The sequence below is a fragment of the Euprymna scolopes genome, chromosome 4, assembly GCF_053919585.1.
Source record: "Euprymna scolopes isolate OS-2025 chromosome 4, ASM5391958v1, whole genome shotgun sequence".
NCBI lineage: Eukaryota > Metazoa > Mollusca > Cephalopoda > Sepiida > Sepiolidae > Euprymna > Euprymna scolopes.
This window is the reverse complement of record NC_136485.1, coordinates 122,898,931-122,919,464: the sequence shown is the minus strand read 5'-3', so window position 1 is coordinate 122,919,464 and position 20,534 is coordinate 122,898,931.

Below are 20,534 nucleotides of genomic sequence, written 5' to 3'. Positions count from 1 at the left end.
AAAAAAAAAACTGTACACGCAATACTAACTCTTTGCGGGACCAAGTACTCTGAGAAATGATTCCTAAAACGTAAAAATCTATTTACATTATCACCAGTTAATTGTTCAATGGTTCATTTATTCTGAGGAATTCAGAATGACTTGATTTACGGAAAAGGCAAAACATAGGAAAACATATAATGATCTATCTGTCATAATGAACTGACTCGCTTGGCCAGGTTCAAAGAAAACTAAACTGAAAGAATGTTTACTAGTATACATTAAGTTAGGTGAATAACCCATAGAGGCAGTAATTGACTTATTGGCAAATATATAATCAGATCAAATTCAACACCATTTACTCAACAAGAAGAATCTGAAGAATATAGGCAATACAGAAGTCATTATATATATATATTTTTAGGAGCAGACTATTTTAAATACAAGTCTGTCAACGAGAGTAATTTTAGAGCAAGACCGAAGTGAAGCGTGTACAATATCAAGGGTAAGCAAAACAGAATTCTATGGTGAAGAATCGTCCGATAAGAACTATGTTATGTACACTTCTGTCAAATTACAGATACTGCTGCGAAAAGATTTAAGAATACTAGACTTAACTGCATTGTCATAATCTTGAAGACTAGGTACGTGGAAAAAAGGGGGGGGACACAAAATCTACTTACTTGTCAAAAGTGCTATAATACCACGTTATTATGGAAATCTTTTGTAGAGATAAGGAAACAGAAAGCATTTGAACTCCAGAAAACATTAGTGTCAGACATATTACAACAAAAATAAATAACGTCTCATCCAAGTAAAAATAACGTTAAAAACACCTGTAAAATGAACACAAATATAAAAGTTTCAATGTGGTGAAGTTGTTTTTTCACAAGAGTGCTAATTCTTGGGAGTAGTAAAATTGTAAGACAAGATTATTATTACTGAATAGTTGGTCGCTATAACGGATATTAATGCATATTATTTATCAGCATTATTTATAGTTTTATAGGGAATTAACACTATGCATATTACGTGTGGATTAATAATTTGCATGATACAGATAATCCTATTAATGCCCTAATCATCGATATTATTCTTACAACGTTTAGACAGATCCAAGACATTGGCTTTTTAAAATTCGTATTGTAGAAATCATACATCTTTATGTCAAATTCAGAAGTAAGGCGACGAATAAAACACTTTAATTAGCGATTCATAAAAGGTAATTGAATATATATTTATTCCGAAAAAAAATGTAAATGATATCAATCTGATGAGAATATATCTTCACAACTTAAAACAATGAGAAAAGTTTTATTATGTATTCAATAAGGTACTTTTAGAGTTATCAATCAGCAATTGTTATACATACAACGAAACACTAAATAGAAACAGATATGCGAAGTTATTGTAAACGTAAATCTCAGAAATAAATAACGCGGAGAACGTAAAATTTTGGCGTGTCTTGATAGAAATGATTTATTCAGAAAAATCTTTGAGTCTTAGATATGTTTTTCCTTCAACAACTATATCGCTATGACATGGCGCCGATCGATTTTATCCGATTTTTTTGCTTTTTGCAAAATGATGTTGGATGCGAAATATTCAACAAGTAAAAAAACACATCAAATAATTATTACTATAAAAAGCGTACTGATATTATTCTAATGTAAATTATATATTAAATGTACAAATATTAAAACCAATTGTGAATGCAATAAAAAATCGCTTCGCTTAATAAATTGAATTATAGATCATTAAATAAAATTTATTTAATTTAGATTGATTATATATATATATATATATATATATATATGCGTGTGTGTGCGTGTCTGCGTGTGCTTGTTTGTTAAGATATGTATGTATGAGTATAAATATAAGCATATAAAACACTTAGATATATATGTGTAAATGCATATATATATATATATATATATATATATATATATCAGTAAATATTTTTCTTTACGCAACGCACGTAAATATGTGAGTGGGTGCATGGATTAGTGTTGTGCATGTGTGTGGGACGTCGAAATGATGTTTCAACATTAATTTACTTTTAATATGAACTATATTATCAACGTTGTCTATAATTGTGTAAAATAAGGCTATAGGAGTTATGTAGTAAACATATTCGTATAAATGGAAATATATATATATATATATATATATATATATATATATATATATACATACATATATATATATATATAGTCATCCACATGCAGTACTGTTTCGCTGTTTCAGAGCTCATCAGTGCGGTTATATGTATATATATGTATATATATATATATATAATATTATATAAGATGGAATTTTTCTCTGTGTTTATGTGAGTTCGTTCCATATGGACTGAAGAAAATCTTAAGCCAATATTTGGCAAATTTCACACGAAGGTCGTTGATGCGTTTGAGAGTGATCTTAAGTAGCATTTCGCTGGGAATGTGTTCGATACGTATCGAAAATCGATAATAAGAAAAATCTGATGCACGAAGAAATCTGATTTTGTACAAAGTGTAAATTTATATACAACCTAACGTAACAAGTATATTAAAGGGTTTTTTATCCGCTCCAGCAGAATGAGCCTACAAAATCAATAAATATTCATTTTATTAGATAGAAGCGCGTTCGAAATGTATGTTGCTTTTAAGGGCATATATGAACCGTGGTAGTTGACTTTTGTACGTTTAAACTTAAACCAAGCTATTCTGAATAAAATATATAAACGCACTAGTTAGGTCACTGATGAGAAAAGGACGTGCCATTAATAATTTTTTCTGTGTAACGCACTATTGGCCATGATATTTGATTTTTGCATTTTAATTTTTTAAGGAAAACCATTATTTACAAAAGATTTTATTAAAAAAATGAACAGAAAATTGTCTACATTACAATGTATACAACAATACATTTTGAACTAATTCACTGCAGGAAGACAGGTAAAGCTTCCTAGGAGATCTATTTGACATCCATCTTTTATCTCATAAAGCACTGTACTTGGTTATAGTGAGGGGACCTGTTAAAGATGATAGGATTGAGAAACATTGGAAGCGCTGCTGGATCGCAGTGTCTCGATAATTGCGAGTCATCCCTCACTTGGTTGGCAATAAGAAATGCACTGTAGGTCGGCATAATTCTCAACGCAGTAGGCCTAGTAGAGGCTCCGAGTTGTGTGCGACTGTGTGCGTAGACTAGAAGGAAAATGTCGAACATATATTCTTCCACTATGTTATCGTACGTATGCTATGCACTTTTCTTAAAGGTTTCGCAGTTCGCATGTTAAACAGAAAGTTCTTTGTTCTTGAGTTAATTTGATCCGGCATCGACCAAGAGAAAGCAGGAACATTTTTTTTTGCTTGCGTGCAGTTATGAGAGGCGTGATTTGCTCGAATCGGTAAAAAGAAGTCCACGGAGATGTGACCTTCACAAATTGTTCTCATTTATAAAGTCCGCTTGAAAAACGTATCAGGGGAGAGTAAGTGGATATCACCCCGGCCGATTTCAACAAATAGTGGGTGTACGTTCTATACCTGCATCGAGTGACTCATGTTGATGTCAAGTGCTATTTGGACATAAATTAGATTCAGAATTTTTTTGTTTGCTGAACCGAACATAGTCAACTCATCGAAGCGTCAGCTAGTATAAGGCTTTCTCCTTGTGTAACTTCGCTAGAGTATGAATGACGTCATACAGTCCTCTGTATTTTTTCCCAATTTTCATTCTGTTCGATGTCATATATTTTTACCCCAGTTAACTGACAATTTTGCTGGTTTGCCAGCCACATTCGAAGTGTTAAATGAAGTTAATTTTGAGGGTACCTACGTATTTTTGACTAACAAAACTGCTAATCTGCCACGTATATATATGGCTCAAAGTTTCGCCCGACTTGTGCGGGCTATTTCAAGAGGTGTGTTCACTGACGAAAAGGTCGATGTTTTTAGTTTTATATATACTGGGGGAGTGTATGCAATAAAACTATTATACAACAAAAAGAACCAATATATATTTATTAACCAGTGTCTAGATTATTTTCCTGCAATATTATTTTAGATAAGTGGAAAGAAATGTTTAAAAATCCTTTTCTCTGTTTCATAGTGTTAGTAGAGTCAGAGATAAGAGCAGCTTTCAGCAGACAGTGTATTGACCTACTATATATATATGCTTTAGTAGGGTCGCGTTTTCGAAATTATGTGACCGAAAATAGCATTAAGTGTATTGTTATTCTTTATGTTCATATAATCTTTTAGCAAGGCTCCTACATATATCTTGGCACAATCAAGGCACGTTATGGTATAAATTCTGAAAAAAAAACGGCCGGGTAGCTGAAACAATAATGTGACTTAACTGAAAGATACGGTAATAAAAAATAAAACGCATATTTGCTCTACAACAGTATTGAGCACTTTCTTCAGTTTTTATTAATTACCATTCCTACTATATATATATATATATATATATATATATATATATATTGTAATTCCGTTTTTTTAATAGGTAATACATGGAGCCTGTCTGATATTTGGGTGAAAGTCTAGTTAACCAGTGTTTAATAGAACATGTTTATTCGCCGGACTCTTTTTGGCTTGGTCTGCATTTTATATTTATTTATGTACAGTAAATATCTATAAAACATATTGAAGGTTTTCCAGACATAAGTTTGTAGAGATTGGCAGTTCGAAATACTGAAAAAGAATGGTTCCGCATTTTTTTGGATCACGTTTAGATATTTTTTCACCGTGTTTTCCATCATATGTACAGACCATGATGAATAGTTTATTTTAGTAAATAAAAAAAATCCGCATAAAAAAGGTACTTATTTTAATGAACTTACTTTTTACCTATGCTTTAGATTTAATAATGATAAAAGGTATACACACACACACACGTTTGTCTGTGTTTGTCCGTGCTTATTTATAGACTAATATAATATATCTTACATATGGTATTCACATAAAAAATGTCGTGTATTTATTTGATGTGCTATTCCTCCAATAAGTATAACATATAGTCCAAGTATTAATAAAACCCGCATTAGAATTATCAATTCAAAAAGTTCCGGGTCTAAACTTTTGAAATTTTATAAAAAGAGTATTCAGACATGTGGCAAAAATTTTAATCAGTGTTTGAGACAAAATTTATCTGCCAAGAGGTCAAAGTTGAAACAGATGCCCTTTAAGACTCTACTAAACTCCTCTGCCAATATTGCGTCAAAACGCTTAAAATCGTAGATGTAGGTTGCCAGGAAATGATTCAAATTTTTAATACACATTTACATATGTACATAAATTTATAAATAGTCCATAGGGCCCTAGCAACGTCGAGTTTTCACATCGCCCGAATATCTAAGCTCGATTTTTTTTTACACAAAGAGCATGGCTTAATACGCTAATGGTATATCGTGTATCACTTCCTAATATCGTCAACTCAAGGTAAGGAGTAATATAGTCATCCACATACAGTACTTTTTCGCTGTATCGCAGCTGATCACTGCGGCTATATATATATATATATATATATATATATATGTATATATATATATATGTATATATATATATATATATATATATATATATAAATGCAAACATATATAAACAAGACATGATGTTTAAGTCGATCACTCTGTGGTTTAGTATCCGTGTGCACAATATATACCTCTATACACCAGCAGCTAAATACCATCCTGCAACACACCACACTAGTTGTGTGATCCGGTCGTAAAAGTAAAGGTACATAAAGCCGTCGCTCTTGTGACATGTTATGGTTTGAAAGTACCCACACTTCCACCCGGCTTTACGAGTGAATAGTTTTTACACATACCCTATACGTAGATTTCTCTTAAGTTCTGCTTGTTTTTTTTGTTTTTTTTTACATCGAGGTCATCACTTATCAAGACCCAGAAGACACTCGGGGATAAGGGTTATTGGGTGTACAGTGATCAATGGGGTAGTGTTGTATTATTCTGTAGTATTGGAGATTTGATAGAGTGTCATTACTTAAGGGGGCGGTTCATCAGGAATTTATTTATGTTGGACTTGAAGACATCCAAGTTGAATTCAGGAGGGAAACAGGCAAGCGGCAGAGAGTTCCATAGGCGTGCAGTTCTGAGAAAGAAGCTTTTTCATGGAATTTATGTTTTGATTAAGCCACAGATGAAGAGTGAGGAAAATTATTGACAGTGGTTTAAGCTATACGGGTGTTTTTCGTGAAAGATTGGCGAGGGGGACAAGAGATTGGAGTTCAGACGAGCACTTGCTATGGAAATAACGATAAAACAAAGATAGAATCGCAACGTCTCTTCTGTGGGAGAGAGGTTGCAGGGAAGGGAAAAGGGCATCTCCCACTAAGCCACGAAGTCTATTTTGTACTTTGTCAAGGCAGGATATGCTGTTTTTAGCAGCTCCTGCCCAGATGTGGCAACAGTACTCCATCCTTGGACGTACTTGGCTTTTATATAGATAGAGAATTGCACCAGTAGTGAGATATCTTCTGGGGCGGTAAAATGATCCCACCATTTTCCCAGCGAACTTGGCAACAGACTTTATGCACGTGTTCCATTTCCTATCAGGAGTAAAGGTCAAATGCAGAAGCTTATCAAAACCTGTGGCCTCCGCTAGACGAGAGCCATCCATTTCAATTGACACCAGATAGGGATCAGAGCGTTGATGATGTAAAAAAAGCAACTTGGTTTTAGATGCATTAAAGGTACCATGCCACTTCTTCTCCCACTGTACCACACGCTCAAGATCAGAGGAGAAAGAAACAGAGAGAGCATGTCATTTACGGCCTTTGATGTATTTACATAGATGGTCGTGTCATCAGCATGGATATCAACGAATGATTTATGTATGTGTTTTGGGAGATCATTGATGTAGATCAGGAAGTGAGTTGGGCCCAGCATTGACCCTGAGGAACTCCAGCATTAATACTTCGGGCCTCTGATTTCTGCCCGTCAACCACTACTTTTATGAGCATATCAGGTAGAAATGATTGAATGGATGAGAAAACATTTCTAGTTATACCGTAGCTGGAAATCTGGTGAAGTAGTGCTTTATGCCATACATTATCGAAGGCATTTGATATGTCAAGAGCTATTGTCCTAGAAAGGAAGCCTTTAAGGAGAGATTCGCCTGTTTAAGTTCTTTGATACATATACCTTGCGACCCTCCGAGACAACTTTTCGCCACTCATTTCTATATTAAACTTTTTTCCCATCGCTGAAAAATTATCTCAACTTCATTAAAAGTGTTTTTCATGCAATCCTTTTATCTTTTTATTAATTTGTATCGTGAACGCTTTCCAAATGATTGCTTGCCGTAAAACAACTACTTTGGTACTTTGCAGTCATCTCTACGGAGAATATTTCCAATCCAGCGCGTCTGATTGCTGGTTATTATGTTGCAATAATTGGAAAACATGCTCTCTAATGGACAGCCGTGTCTGGTGTAATTGATTGGCCATTTATATCAAGGACCTTTCTTAAGTAGCCCGTATGAAATTTTATAAGCCATGTCAGTTTGATGTTGATAACTGTTCCACGTTTCTGATGATTAAAATAGGGTTGGTTGCACACATGTCCGATCAACCGCTACGTTAGGTTGAAATTGCCATTACCGCTTCTCTAATTTGCCAAAAGCAACATCAGCCTTCTGGATGCGATCAGGTATCTCAGAACCTTGGGAAGCAAGGTAAACAAATGTGTCATCGACACCCAGTCTGGTGCATTAAATATAAATTTAAGTTCGCAGTTCGGAACATCCATTGGTGGAGTAAACATCACTTTGGTCTTCACCTTATAGTAAGATCAAATGAAGGCAAATGATGCTGACAATCTTTTGATAAGCAATTCATGTTCAGTGATTAGGTTAGCATCATCCGCATATAATAAATCACGTTCAAGTGTTTGGAATTTTTTAGATCGCGTATTAAACTTGATCAGATTGAACGCTCTACCAGTGGTGAACCTCAGAAAAATTCATGTGTTACAGTTTTGTAAAAGCATGACCAAATACAACCGCAAAATATATTGCGAACAGCATCGAGGCAGGTATATCATCTTACCTGACACCATTGTAAGCAGTGATCATTTCTGATCTTACCCCGTTAAATGTAACACGTACTTTCATATAACAATGTAGTTTTTTTTTCAACATGTAGAGGAATATGGGTGGGCAACCAAGTTTCCTAAGTACTTTCCACAGAGCGTTCTTTATTAAGACTTGATACAGGGGAAAATTTTGTCAAAAAATGTCTCCTGTAGTCGTCTTGCCGAGAAGATTATATCACCAGTACTTCTTTCTGAACTAAAGCAACGTTTCTGGTAAAACTGATGGACACGCGTGAGTGATCACTCTATTAAGGGCAGTCTAACTAACACTTTTCAGATTGCTTCAAGGATTGTAATGCCACGACATTTATCACACTCTGACTTGTTCCCTTCCTTTTAAATAAGGACACCGAAATACAATATGTCCTATCCTGTACTACCACGACAATTCCCAACATGTGTAAATTGGAATGAATACAGCTGAATTCACACTCTCATTCTGCAAGATCTCTATTGGTATACCATCAAAACCAGATGATTTGCATGAGTTGATCTTACCTATCGAAAGAACCGTTTTATTTGCTCGTCAGATAATAACCTTATTCCATAATTAGATTATTTTGTAGCAAGCAAATAATGTCAACTTTATCTATTACTGAAGGATTTAAGAATATATCTGGAAAATGCTCATGCACCGTTTCATAATAACTTGAGCATTTCTGATTAGCCCTGACCCATCTTTTGATTTTACTAAAACAACAGAAGCAAGTGACGGACTGAACACATCCTAAATAAGCAAAAGAGTTGTGTTATGCAGCTTCACCTTAGATTTCAGCAAAGATCTTGAACTACCACTGCCTTTTAAGAGCCGTTAGTTCTCGATGAACAGCAGATTTTTGTGGTTGGTGTGACATCTAAATTTGATATATTTTTGTCAGGTTTGGATCAAAGAGTAACTTATGTAGATGATGTTTTCTATCAGACAGTTTACAGATGTTCGGGTCATTTTCTTCACACCAGTCACCGTGTTTCTTCTCCACATAATTGAGAATATCCAGGCCAGTTTTCTTGACGTGTTCCTTGAATTTCTCCCAGGTGTCCTCAAAAATGCATGCTATCGAAAGTGTCTGGGAGCTCTTGCCTGATATCAGGCTGTTAAAGCTTTGCTACATTGATTTGTTTTGGAAGTTTTATGCACGACATACGATTTACTTTCCTGGCATGCAGTTTAAATTTGTCACGCACCAGCATATAATAGGTATCACAACATACTTCATACATTTCTGAGATCGATTAGTAATAACTATAAGGGATATAACATGGCCATATTTTCATCGGGTGGATCTAAGTTATTTTATGTGTCTGTTTCTGCCGGAAGTATGTGTTACAGATGAATACGTTGAACTCAGCGCATAGCTGTAGTAGGTACAGCTCATTGCTATTTACGGTGTACATGTTACATCGTTCCATTTCATCCCAAATTAGATGTTGTGTTCCTACACGTTCGTTCAAGTCGTCAATAGGACTGACATTTCCTCCGTTGGAATAATGACTACGGTTTATCAGATATCCCCCATAGAACTGCATTACAGCATCGTAACTTTCTGATTGAGTTGAGGCATAGACAAAAAATGGTAATATATCGCCCACATGAAAATGGTATTCGTAGTTTAATAATACGGTCATTTATACCGGATGGATAATCAAGTGTGTCAACCACAGAAGAGCGGATGGCAATCTCTAATTTATACTGGATGTTTCTAACTTACACTAATAATCTATCCTGGATATTGAGTATTTACATAAGGTTACTACTATTTTATAAATATTAAGTTTTATATTATTTATTCAAATATTTTAAGTTACAAAAATAATTCTGTATGATATACTGCTTCAAATATTTCACTGCAAAACTTCTTAAAATTACAAATATGCCTGTTTTAATATGACATTAACTGGATTAATAGTTTTCATATAGAACCTAACTATATAAAGGTCGTTTTTCAGTTTTCATACTATTCTATTCATAGCGGTTAGTTTCATATATATATAAGCATGTATCCTGGCGTTACTAAGTCCTTAGATACGCACAAATATTATATGTTCCTTGCTACAGCTAACTTATGTCTTATTATGCAACCGATTATTTTATTGTACATAACACATAGTTGCAATATCAAAAGAAAAAAGATTGCATGCCGTCAGCTAGAATCAGAACCTAAACTCAACTCTAACTCTTAAGCTACTGAGCCACAGGCATAAACCTTAAAGTTGTTTAACATATTAAGATTTGCGCATGAAAACAAGGGATAGCTGTCTACTTTTGACAATATGTGTGTTTTCTAATTTAACTTTTAGCTGCAGTTTTGGCCGGCTAAAAACCAAATTGAAAATGAATTAAGGGTTTACTCACATTTTAGGACATATGATGGCCATATTTAAGAGCTCTCCCTGAAACTAACTAAACAGAAATTACTTAAATAGTGATTTAAATTGTAGCAAAAAAAGCCTATTGCGTGCGGCACCTTTAAGTGAAACGTAATAGTGATTGTAGTAGCTATACTAGTAGCAGTGTAATATTTGCAAGATGTATACATTTTTAAACCACATGAATAAAGAATGAAAATACAACATTCCCTGTAGTGCTTACTACTATACTAAAGAACTATGGCAGAGATGAAGAAAATAAATATATGCCGATACTAAAATATGCGTATTATTAATTTCATATATGATGAACGATGTGGCGGTGAAAAATAACGAAGGAACGTTAATACGACCGAAGTTTCATATATATCGACTAAAAGACATTTTATACGTAACAAACTATCACAAGAGACTTATACAAGCTATGGATAAAATGCGTGAACCACAATACAATCTGTTACTGCATGAACACATGGTTACAATGCAAGATAAAATAATTTACTTAAAGCGATACAGTAACTAACATATCAATGAAAAAATTTAAATATAAGTGAATTAAAATATATATCTCTCTACTCCTGTTCACGCTAGTGATGATGCCATGTTTTAACATTGCCCCAAAATGAAGTAGCGATCTACAGATATAAATTAGCTGATGAAATTCGTTAATGCACAACGCATTAAAGTACAAACTAAATAAGCACTTGTTCGAGGCCGCCCTACCCACTAGTTTCATCCCGACCTACATATCCCTAACTAACAGACAAACGTCAAAATATCATCACTTCATTGCTGGATTATAAGTAGAGTTAGGAAAACAGCATATTCTTTTCATTGGTTTGACTCTCGAATGCATATCTGTTGATATCCTTTACGCTTTTATATAGGGGGACGTGATTCTCTGTTGATTAAATGTGTCGGATATATAGTGGAGAGTCAAAACAATGAAAAGAATATGCTGTTGTGATAGCCTTAGTTATTTGGTACAGAACGCCATTTAATCTGGTAGCCTCTGCCCGCAGACTCCTTCCCTTTTCTTACTTCTTTGACTGTAGTAACCCGCATACGTTTTGATATAATGAACAGATTTCTCAGTGGTCAACATTTCACAGTCTGCTGTTGAACATGATCTCAAATGTTGTCTTTTAAACATCTCAATTTGCAATATGGCGTGTGTAGTGAAACGAGTAAGTAAAAGTAAGCAATATAAACACTAATAAACAATACAATACTTGTAAGCCAAGCAATAAAAATATAATCATGTATTGACGATTAAATGCAATATAAGTATTGATTAATATTACTCATAATGATCAAATATATTGAGCTAAGCTTCATTAAAAATGCAACTAGAAGCACAGTCAATCAAAGGTACTTTTTTGCATCAATAGATGAGAAGACATAAATTTCTGACACTATTAAGACACTACAATGTAAGACATATATCGAGCCCGAGACTCCGTGATTATGACAAACATTACTGATCCAACAGCATTTGATGGTAAAAACACCATAGCAATATTTTTGGTCTCCTTTGTCTTCTTTGTTACAATTATGATTATTAAACACCGTATAAGAAAGAGTAACTTACCTGATAGTGGATTATATCGTACAGCATGAATTTATATTGAAATTAGTATCTAACTTTAATGAACTAGTCAAGGGTAAACCAAGCAATATTGAACACATACGCAGGAAAATTATTATAATGCACATCGACAAAATATACGGGTTATTTTGATAGATCCAATATCAAAATATAAAAAAAGAGATTACACAAGAATTAGAAATTACGTATACAGAACAATGAAATTCTCATATAGTTTGTAATGACTAAACAACGAACATAACTCCGAACTCTGCTGAGAACAGTAAATGGAAGAAAATAAATAGCGTACTAGAAATCAAAAGAGAGGAGAATTCATACGGGACAGAATTGTGCACAGGTAAGCGAAAATAGCAACATTACAAAGATAACTTCCAGAAAAATACATGAAGAAATAGAGAATTGTCGACATCGTGGGCAAAAATACAAAAAAAACATTAATTTAGATACCTTAAGCCAGAATAACTACAAATATAGTCCGAGCAAATATATAAATATACATGATTGCTTCAGGAAAATATTATATTTTGTGATAAGCAGGGAATTCTTTTTTTAACAAACCTACAGTAGAGATGCCGTTTTAAAGTAAAAGGTATAAGAACTTGGGGACCTTTGTAAAAAAATGAGCTATAAAACATGGTCCGCATTAATTGTAATGGACGTTACAGGTGCAATGGTTTATAAGAGTCTAAAAGTAGGAATACTTTAAGTAATCATTTTTGATGGAGAAGATAGACCTTTTGTTATGATTGAATGCAGAAAAACTCCCAGACTAGAGAAAAATTAACAAATACCTTGGAATAATAGGATTTAGATACATTAACGATATAGAGTATATGTAGACTTTTATGCAGCAATCCGTATAACAAAAAGTAAGAATCAACTATGGCGGCATCACGCAAACATGCAGCAGGAAGCGTGGAAAAAACAATAAAACTGCATTAGTAAGACTATGCGTTGCATTTTGCAGTAAAAGGATTAGAAAATAAAATAATTTCTCTCAGATATATTCTAGGGATACTTACTATGTGATACCAGTAATAAATAACCGATGTACGAATTTATTTTATTTGTAAATTTTTCACACAAATCTTGAAATAATTAGAAAGATGAACAAAAGCATGTAGGCTATCCTTCTTCAGGACATGAAATGTGGATCCAACCAGTGTTATCCGCAGAGAATGGACTAAGCCACTCGGTTTCATATTGAACTACAAAATATAATGTACAAGAGTGTCCCGTCGGAATTTTCATTCATAGAATCATTAATATACTTTACAATTTGATCTGAAGTCCATGTAATTTTTCCTATTAATAAACTTCTGATTATAATGTAAAAAAAATCTTTATTGATCACCATTAAATAATGAAGACGCCTGCATACGAACTACAAATGTTTAAATGATCTCATCAGCGTCTTTCTTGCTATAGTAACCGTTTCTATGTTTGTAATACTTTAATGCTCGTTTTCTGTAGTGAATAACATTTACATGACTCCAATTATAAATAAGCTTGTTTACTTGGTTTGAGGGCCATTCCTGGTCTAAGTCAAGTAAATTACGACATTGTCTAACACCTGGGATGTGCTGCGTTTGAACTCAGTCCGTTCCATAGAAATACTTTAACATACCAATTTTTGAAAAAATCCCGTGTCATCTCCCTTGTAAGTACTGAATATCTTTCTAGAAAAAAATTCTCACTAGACCATATCAGGAAAATCGATGCCAACAAAATAACCATCTAGTTTCTACTAAATGAATCATGTAATTAATAGCAGTATTTAGTTCAGTAATATAATTAGGCCCTCTTCTGTAATCATTACAATTAAGATAATTCTAATTTACACAGTAGGTTTTAATATCTGGTGAATAGAAGACTATTCTAAATAAAATCTTATACTGACTAACGACCCAAGCAGATAACTGAACAGAACTATCGCAATGAATTCGTAACCGTATTTACAATCTGTTTAAGAATCTATCAAGATTCAGTGCAAACTAACATAAGAGAATGATTGACTATTCCACCAAAAATCAGGCTTTAAGGCCACACAATCTCATCGTTACAGTTAAATGATTTATGCACCTGTATATAAATAATAGAATGATAAATAATACCAACAATCTGTTAACTGTTTGCAATAGGTTTGTTTGTTTTTGTAGTAAATAGTATTCTATATATCCAATTATAGGTATTGCGGTATTTTACGGTAAGTTTAAAGCCTATTCATAATAGAAATCGCTTTTGTATATTATTATATGGAAATATCACAAAACACTTATACACTGGTGGTTGAAACTTCTTCAACGTTACAGGTTTTGGCTGACGTTTATCTGTACAAATTATTATTGGATTGACAAAAGGATTCCGAATTGTATTAAGGCGTTCATGCGTTGCATTTTTATGTCCTTCTGTATAGAACTTTATTAAATAATTGGTAGCATGCGTTTTGGTTTATGTTTTCCTCCTATAATAAGGAGTACCCTTATATTTTAACTCGCCTGTGTACACAGATTTCAATAACGCTATTATATATTCTTAATACGTTTTTATTTATTTTTATTGGATTTGTTTCTTTTGCTCATATAAATAACTTCCCTTTAATCACATTGAGGTATTTATAAGGGAAATCAAAAGAACCCATACATTAGACTAAAAATAAGTTTTACTCTCCTAATGTTTGTTTTGAAATGTTATGATCATCGAATTGAGTTGGATATATGATTAAATAATATGTGTATATCGATAGCAATCGCACAAGTTCAGGAAGATAGCGCATAATTTTATCATCATGAAAGAAATTATCCTCAAACGTTTTCTGTATTAATCATATCAACAAACCAAACTGATAAAAGTTGCTTGTTTTTGTGTATTTTTAATTTGCCAATAGCGCAATCACCATCAGTAGAAGAGAAAAAGATGAAAAGTCACGCTGACTTGGAAGTTTTGGATGACTCATTTGTCTTGACGTTCGAAAAGAGAATCATAACAAGCTATGATATGATATATAGAAGTGACGAAATCCATCGCAGATACACATCAAAATTGTTTCTATACAATAATAACAATTGAATTTTACAGGATTAGAAACATTGATCACCCGAATAGAAGCGGTACAAAAACATGGATAAATATAAAATAGCACACGATGTTATATTCAAAAATATGTATCCGAAGTTTGTATGTAAATTCATTCCATTATTTTAATTTAAAATATAACATATTAAGATTTGGATATGGAGTAAAAATACATCATAGGAACCTGAGTAATTAGTTGCCAATACGATGGATACAATCTTATGAATATCATAAACATTGTATGTTCAATGGAGGGGTTGTACCTCTTACTCAAATGAAATAGACATTTGAGAATGCACATTATTTCATGTATAATGCATATTGTTAATGTTGTGATTGCAAGGTTGAACAATAATTAGTAAGGAAATACAATGAAGACGCAAACAACAAGATAACGCAATAATAAGTGTATTAAAGAAAAGGTATATTTACAATATGTACAAATGACGGTGTCGAGTCAGAGAGTCTTGGTGGGAGGACATGTACGCTCTTCGGCGTCACTTCCGGTGGCATTTGAGTAAGACACACCAAGGCCAACCTAGGCTTGCCATTTATAGTGTTATGTTATTCGCATATGCAAATAAGTGGTTGCCACCACAACAGTTAATATCTTTAAACATTTGATTACCTGGATTTTCTATACAAAGATCAGTCAGTTTTATACCATTTGCATAAAATTAAATCTAACTAAACATAGCTTACATTAAGAAAAATTACGCATGTCAGTGTTTGTGTAAAAATCATTATGTTTATTCACGGTACATACATACATAAATATATAAGCATGTTAGATATTTTATTAATAATAATACAACGTAAGTAAAAAGAGCTTATGTCTAGCGTGTGTTACTATATTGGACATTGTTTAATTTTTGTAAATATATGTGGTTTTATATATTATTTATTATAATACATACATATTCATGCATCATTTTAAGGGGTAACGTGTTTAGAAGCGTTTTTAAGATGTACATGGTGCAAGTGATGTTTTCAAACGTATTTGATTTAATAGAGTACAGTGTTTTTTAAGATATGAGTGAATACAGGATATGCTAAAAAAAGAATTATTCTAATCTTGTTTACTCCAAACCGACATATGTATAAAACACACACACACACACACACACACACACACACACACACACACACACACACACACATATATATATATTTATATGTATATGTATATATATATATATATATGTGTGTGTCCTTTTCAACTACACAACAGTTGGTGGAGGATGGTAGAAACTTGCTGTACACCTCACATTAAATAATTAATAGAATAGCATGAAGACTTTTTCGCAACCAACCCAATGTTGGTGTTAATGCAATAGAAAGTATCCCTCAGTTTCGTCCGGTATTTGATGCTGAACCGACTTTTGTAGAAATACTTGACTGCATAAAACAGTTAACCCCGACCAAATCCCCTTCATTCATGTTGAGCTGCTGAAGCATGGTGCTGTCAATATACATTGTGCGGTCCACTCTTTGAGAATGTCGGTATGGCAGAGCTAACCAGTTGCCCAAGACTGGATGGATGCCATCCTGATTATGTTGCACAGAGGAAAGCGTTCAAGGTTTGATTGTTGAAATTATCGAGGTACCTCGCTGCTGCGAGCGGTTGGAAAGGTGTTTGGACGGTTCTTACTAAACCGATTAACTTATATCCTTTCGGGATCCCAGTCTGGTATTAGAGGTGGACGCGTCACCGATAATATAGTGTTTTCTGCAAGACAGATTTTGTAAAATTCTTTTAAGTGGCGTATACCTCTTGGACCGGTGGTAGTGGATTTAAACCAGGCGTTTTATACAGTTAACCGTGAGGCTCTCTGGAAAATGCTAGAAACATTTAGCTGTAAACCTGCTTTTACGGAAAAGTTCAAGCCACTTCATAATAGTATGAAAGGTCGCGTCAACTTCAATAATCATCTATTTGAAGAATTCCCCATTAATAATGGAGTGAAGCAGGGTGATATAGCTGCACCAACATTGTTTTCGCTATGACTGATTAGTGTACTCTGGTATGGTTTCCGCGATTTCAATATTGGTGCTTATATTAGATTCCAAACGGCTTGAAAGATGTTTAACCTCAGACGATTCAAAGCGAAAACACTGATGGACACGTTAGAGACCTATTGTATGCTGATGATGCTGACTTGGTGACACACTCCCCAGTAAGTATGTCATTAATGATTGATATCGTCAGGAATTCTTGTCCCTTCTTCGTACTGAGTTAGCATTAAGAACACTAGGGGCATGTACTCTCCTGGTGACTTGTATGTTGAACCTGACATCCTCGTCTATTTAAAGCACCTTGACGTCGTGAGAAATTTTGCACCTCATTGTAGTATTTTGTCAATTGATGACACTCTTGGCGCGGCAATAAAATAATGAATCAGGAAGGCACCAGACGCATTTTATTGGGTTACAAGATAGTCAGTCTGCTGGTGATCTAAGTCTGAAAACTAAAATGTCAGTATACCAAACATGTGTGGTGCCATCCCTACTCTCTGGATCTGAAACATGGACCTTGAACCGATCACTGGTAGATCTGCTTTAGAAGTTCCATCAACACAGCCTTAGGCATATTCTTTGTTTACAGTGAGATAGTTTTGTACCTGGTACATATGTCTGAAAGACGGCTAAAACAAGCAGTAGTTTTTATATTGTTATTAAGAACTAAATGCGGTGAGCGAGTTGCCTTGTCTGACTTGTCAACTATTGACTCCTAAAACAGTTGTACTTTGCTGAGCTCCTTCTTGGCAAAAGACTCACCACAAGCCTAAAAACGTTTTCGTGTAGCATCAAGAGAGTTAGTAAACTTTCATATTCCTGTCAACAGTTGGAAGGCCTTAGAGTTTTATCACAAGCAGTAAAAGGCAATGGATATACAGGGGTTAAGGACACATTGAAGCAGCCAAAATAGAGCGGGCGAACCTCAACAGAACATGTAGAAAACGCCATACGCTGCCCACTAATTATTGAAATATTTGGATATGTGAGTTATGCGACTGGGATCGGTTTCCAAGGAGTTTGTTTTTAATCACATGAAAGCGTAAGATGATTCGGATTCAATTGCTGTTAGTTGTATTCAAACCAATTCAATCCACAGTGTCATGTCTGCTTGAGGGTGCGCAAGTCGCTAGTAGGACTGAAAAGTCATATTCCGACACTTTCAGTGACTGAAGGTGTAGCACTCGCCTGACAAGACGTTGCAATCATATATATATATATATATATATATATATATATATATATATATATATATATATACCTATATCTCTCTATCTCTCTATTTCTCTCTCTCCCTCTCTCTCTCTCTATATATATATATCAAATTATAAATTTTCGTACTGTCTACTTGTGTGTGTGACCCGGTTTTTCTAAGCCTTCAGGCAATCTACTCAGGAAAGTAAGGTACCGAAATAAAGCTTATGACCCAGCGGATGTTTTAGTGATATTTATATCCATGTTTTGTGTATGGAAATGCAAGAAAATGCAAAAAAATGCAAAAAATAACGATTTACTAAACTACGTTTTATTTACTGGATACTTTTCCGGTATTTACCGGAATTTATTATCTCCCTTAGTAAATTAGATGTGTTTCTGTGTGTATGTGTGTGTATGTGACGCAGTTTGTCTCAGCTTACAGCCAATCCACCCAGGCAAGTTAGGTACCGAAATAGAGCTTCTGGCCCAGCGGATGTTTAATGATATTTATATCCATGTTTGCTGTATGGAAATGCAAAAAAAAATACGATTTACTAAACAACGTTTTATTTACTGGATACTTTTCCGGTATTCACCGGAACTTATTATCTCCCTGTGTGTGTGTGTGTGTGAGTGAGTGAGTGAGTGAGTGAAAGAGAGAGACAGAGACAGAGATAGAGACAGGCAGGCAGGCAGGCAGGCAGGCGGCTCGAAATGAAGCTTATGGCTCAGCGGATGATTTGGTGATATTTATATCAATTTTTGGTGTATGGAAATGCAAAAAATAAACAAAATGCAAAAATTAACGAGTTACTAACAAAGTTTTAATTGATGGATATTTTCCGGTATAAAGACTCAAGTTTGCCCAACTGGGCTAACATTGGTGCTTGTATATATATATATATATAGTGTTACGTGGTGTTATTATTATTAAGATGATGTACATTCCGTATTGTTATGTAATTCTTATTAAAAGAGATGTTATTTGTTATTGCTCATATTTGTGAGTGTCCTAGAGTGATAGAGAGTGTTCATGTTGTGTAATAGTATATTGGAGACACAAACAGGTATATAATAAGAGAGAGAGACATTTCTGTATATATATAATAGACAGGTAAATATTACTACAGGAGAACCAATTCAATGAGAGGAGATTTATGAATATCTTGATAGATAGACCGAGATATAGTGCGTTTGACATTTACGTTTTGACAGTTGTGAATATAATATAAACACGTTACCTTTCTAGTTGTAATGGTGAACGCAGAAGACGAATAATACATAAAGATGATGACGTCCTTTATTTCATGAGCGGTCCATGATTTCGCTTGAGCAATTCAAAGTTTCTTTACATGGTTATTTCTAAAAACCCTCTCGCTTCTAGGGCGTGTCTTGATTCTAACGGATAATCGGTCTGAACCTCTCTGCTTCTCTCCGAATCTTCTCCCAGACTCCTCGACTGCATCTAAAAACTCTACCATATTGAAACCTCGTCACGTCATCGCATGATTAAACATGTGCTCATAAAGCACGTTTGATGACATGACTTACGTTACAAAACTTGACATGACCCCGAGTTCAGTAATCTATTTTCCAAATAACATTTTTACAAAATATGTTTACAATTTCAATTGACGATTAAATTCCTTAACAGAAACAAATTTCATTATTACATTCCTTTTCCATATACAGATATGTAAGCTAAACAATTGCAATTCCTTATTTAAATAACATTCTGTATTTGTTTTAATTTATGATTGGAAATTTCAAATCCAAATCTAGCTTTGCAAGTTCGAATCCTTGACTATCCTATTTAATATTTACATTTAACTAATTCCCTATTTTTTACTTACATGAAAAGAGGACAGCCCTTTTATCATGTAACATATATACGTTTTATTTTTTATTACCGGTGTATCTGCTCAGTTACATATGTTTCGGACCATATTTACGATCCAGTAGCCTCGTTAGACCTTACAGAAATGACTATTATTATATGTAATAACGATTTTAAAAGATATACGAGAGAAAAAAATACGAGCGAAAAAAGAGAAAAAAGAAAGAGGGGAAGAGAAAGTAAGGGTGGAGATCAACAATAATTAAGTTTTGAAGTTTAAAATCCATTAGATTGTAGTGCGTGGGGGGTTAGTAAATACAGCTAGGCGTGGGTGAAGGTGTAGTAGTATA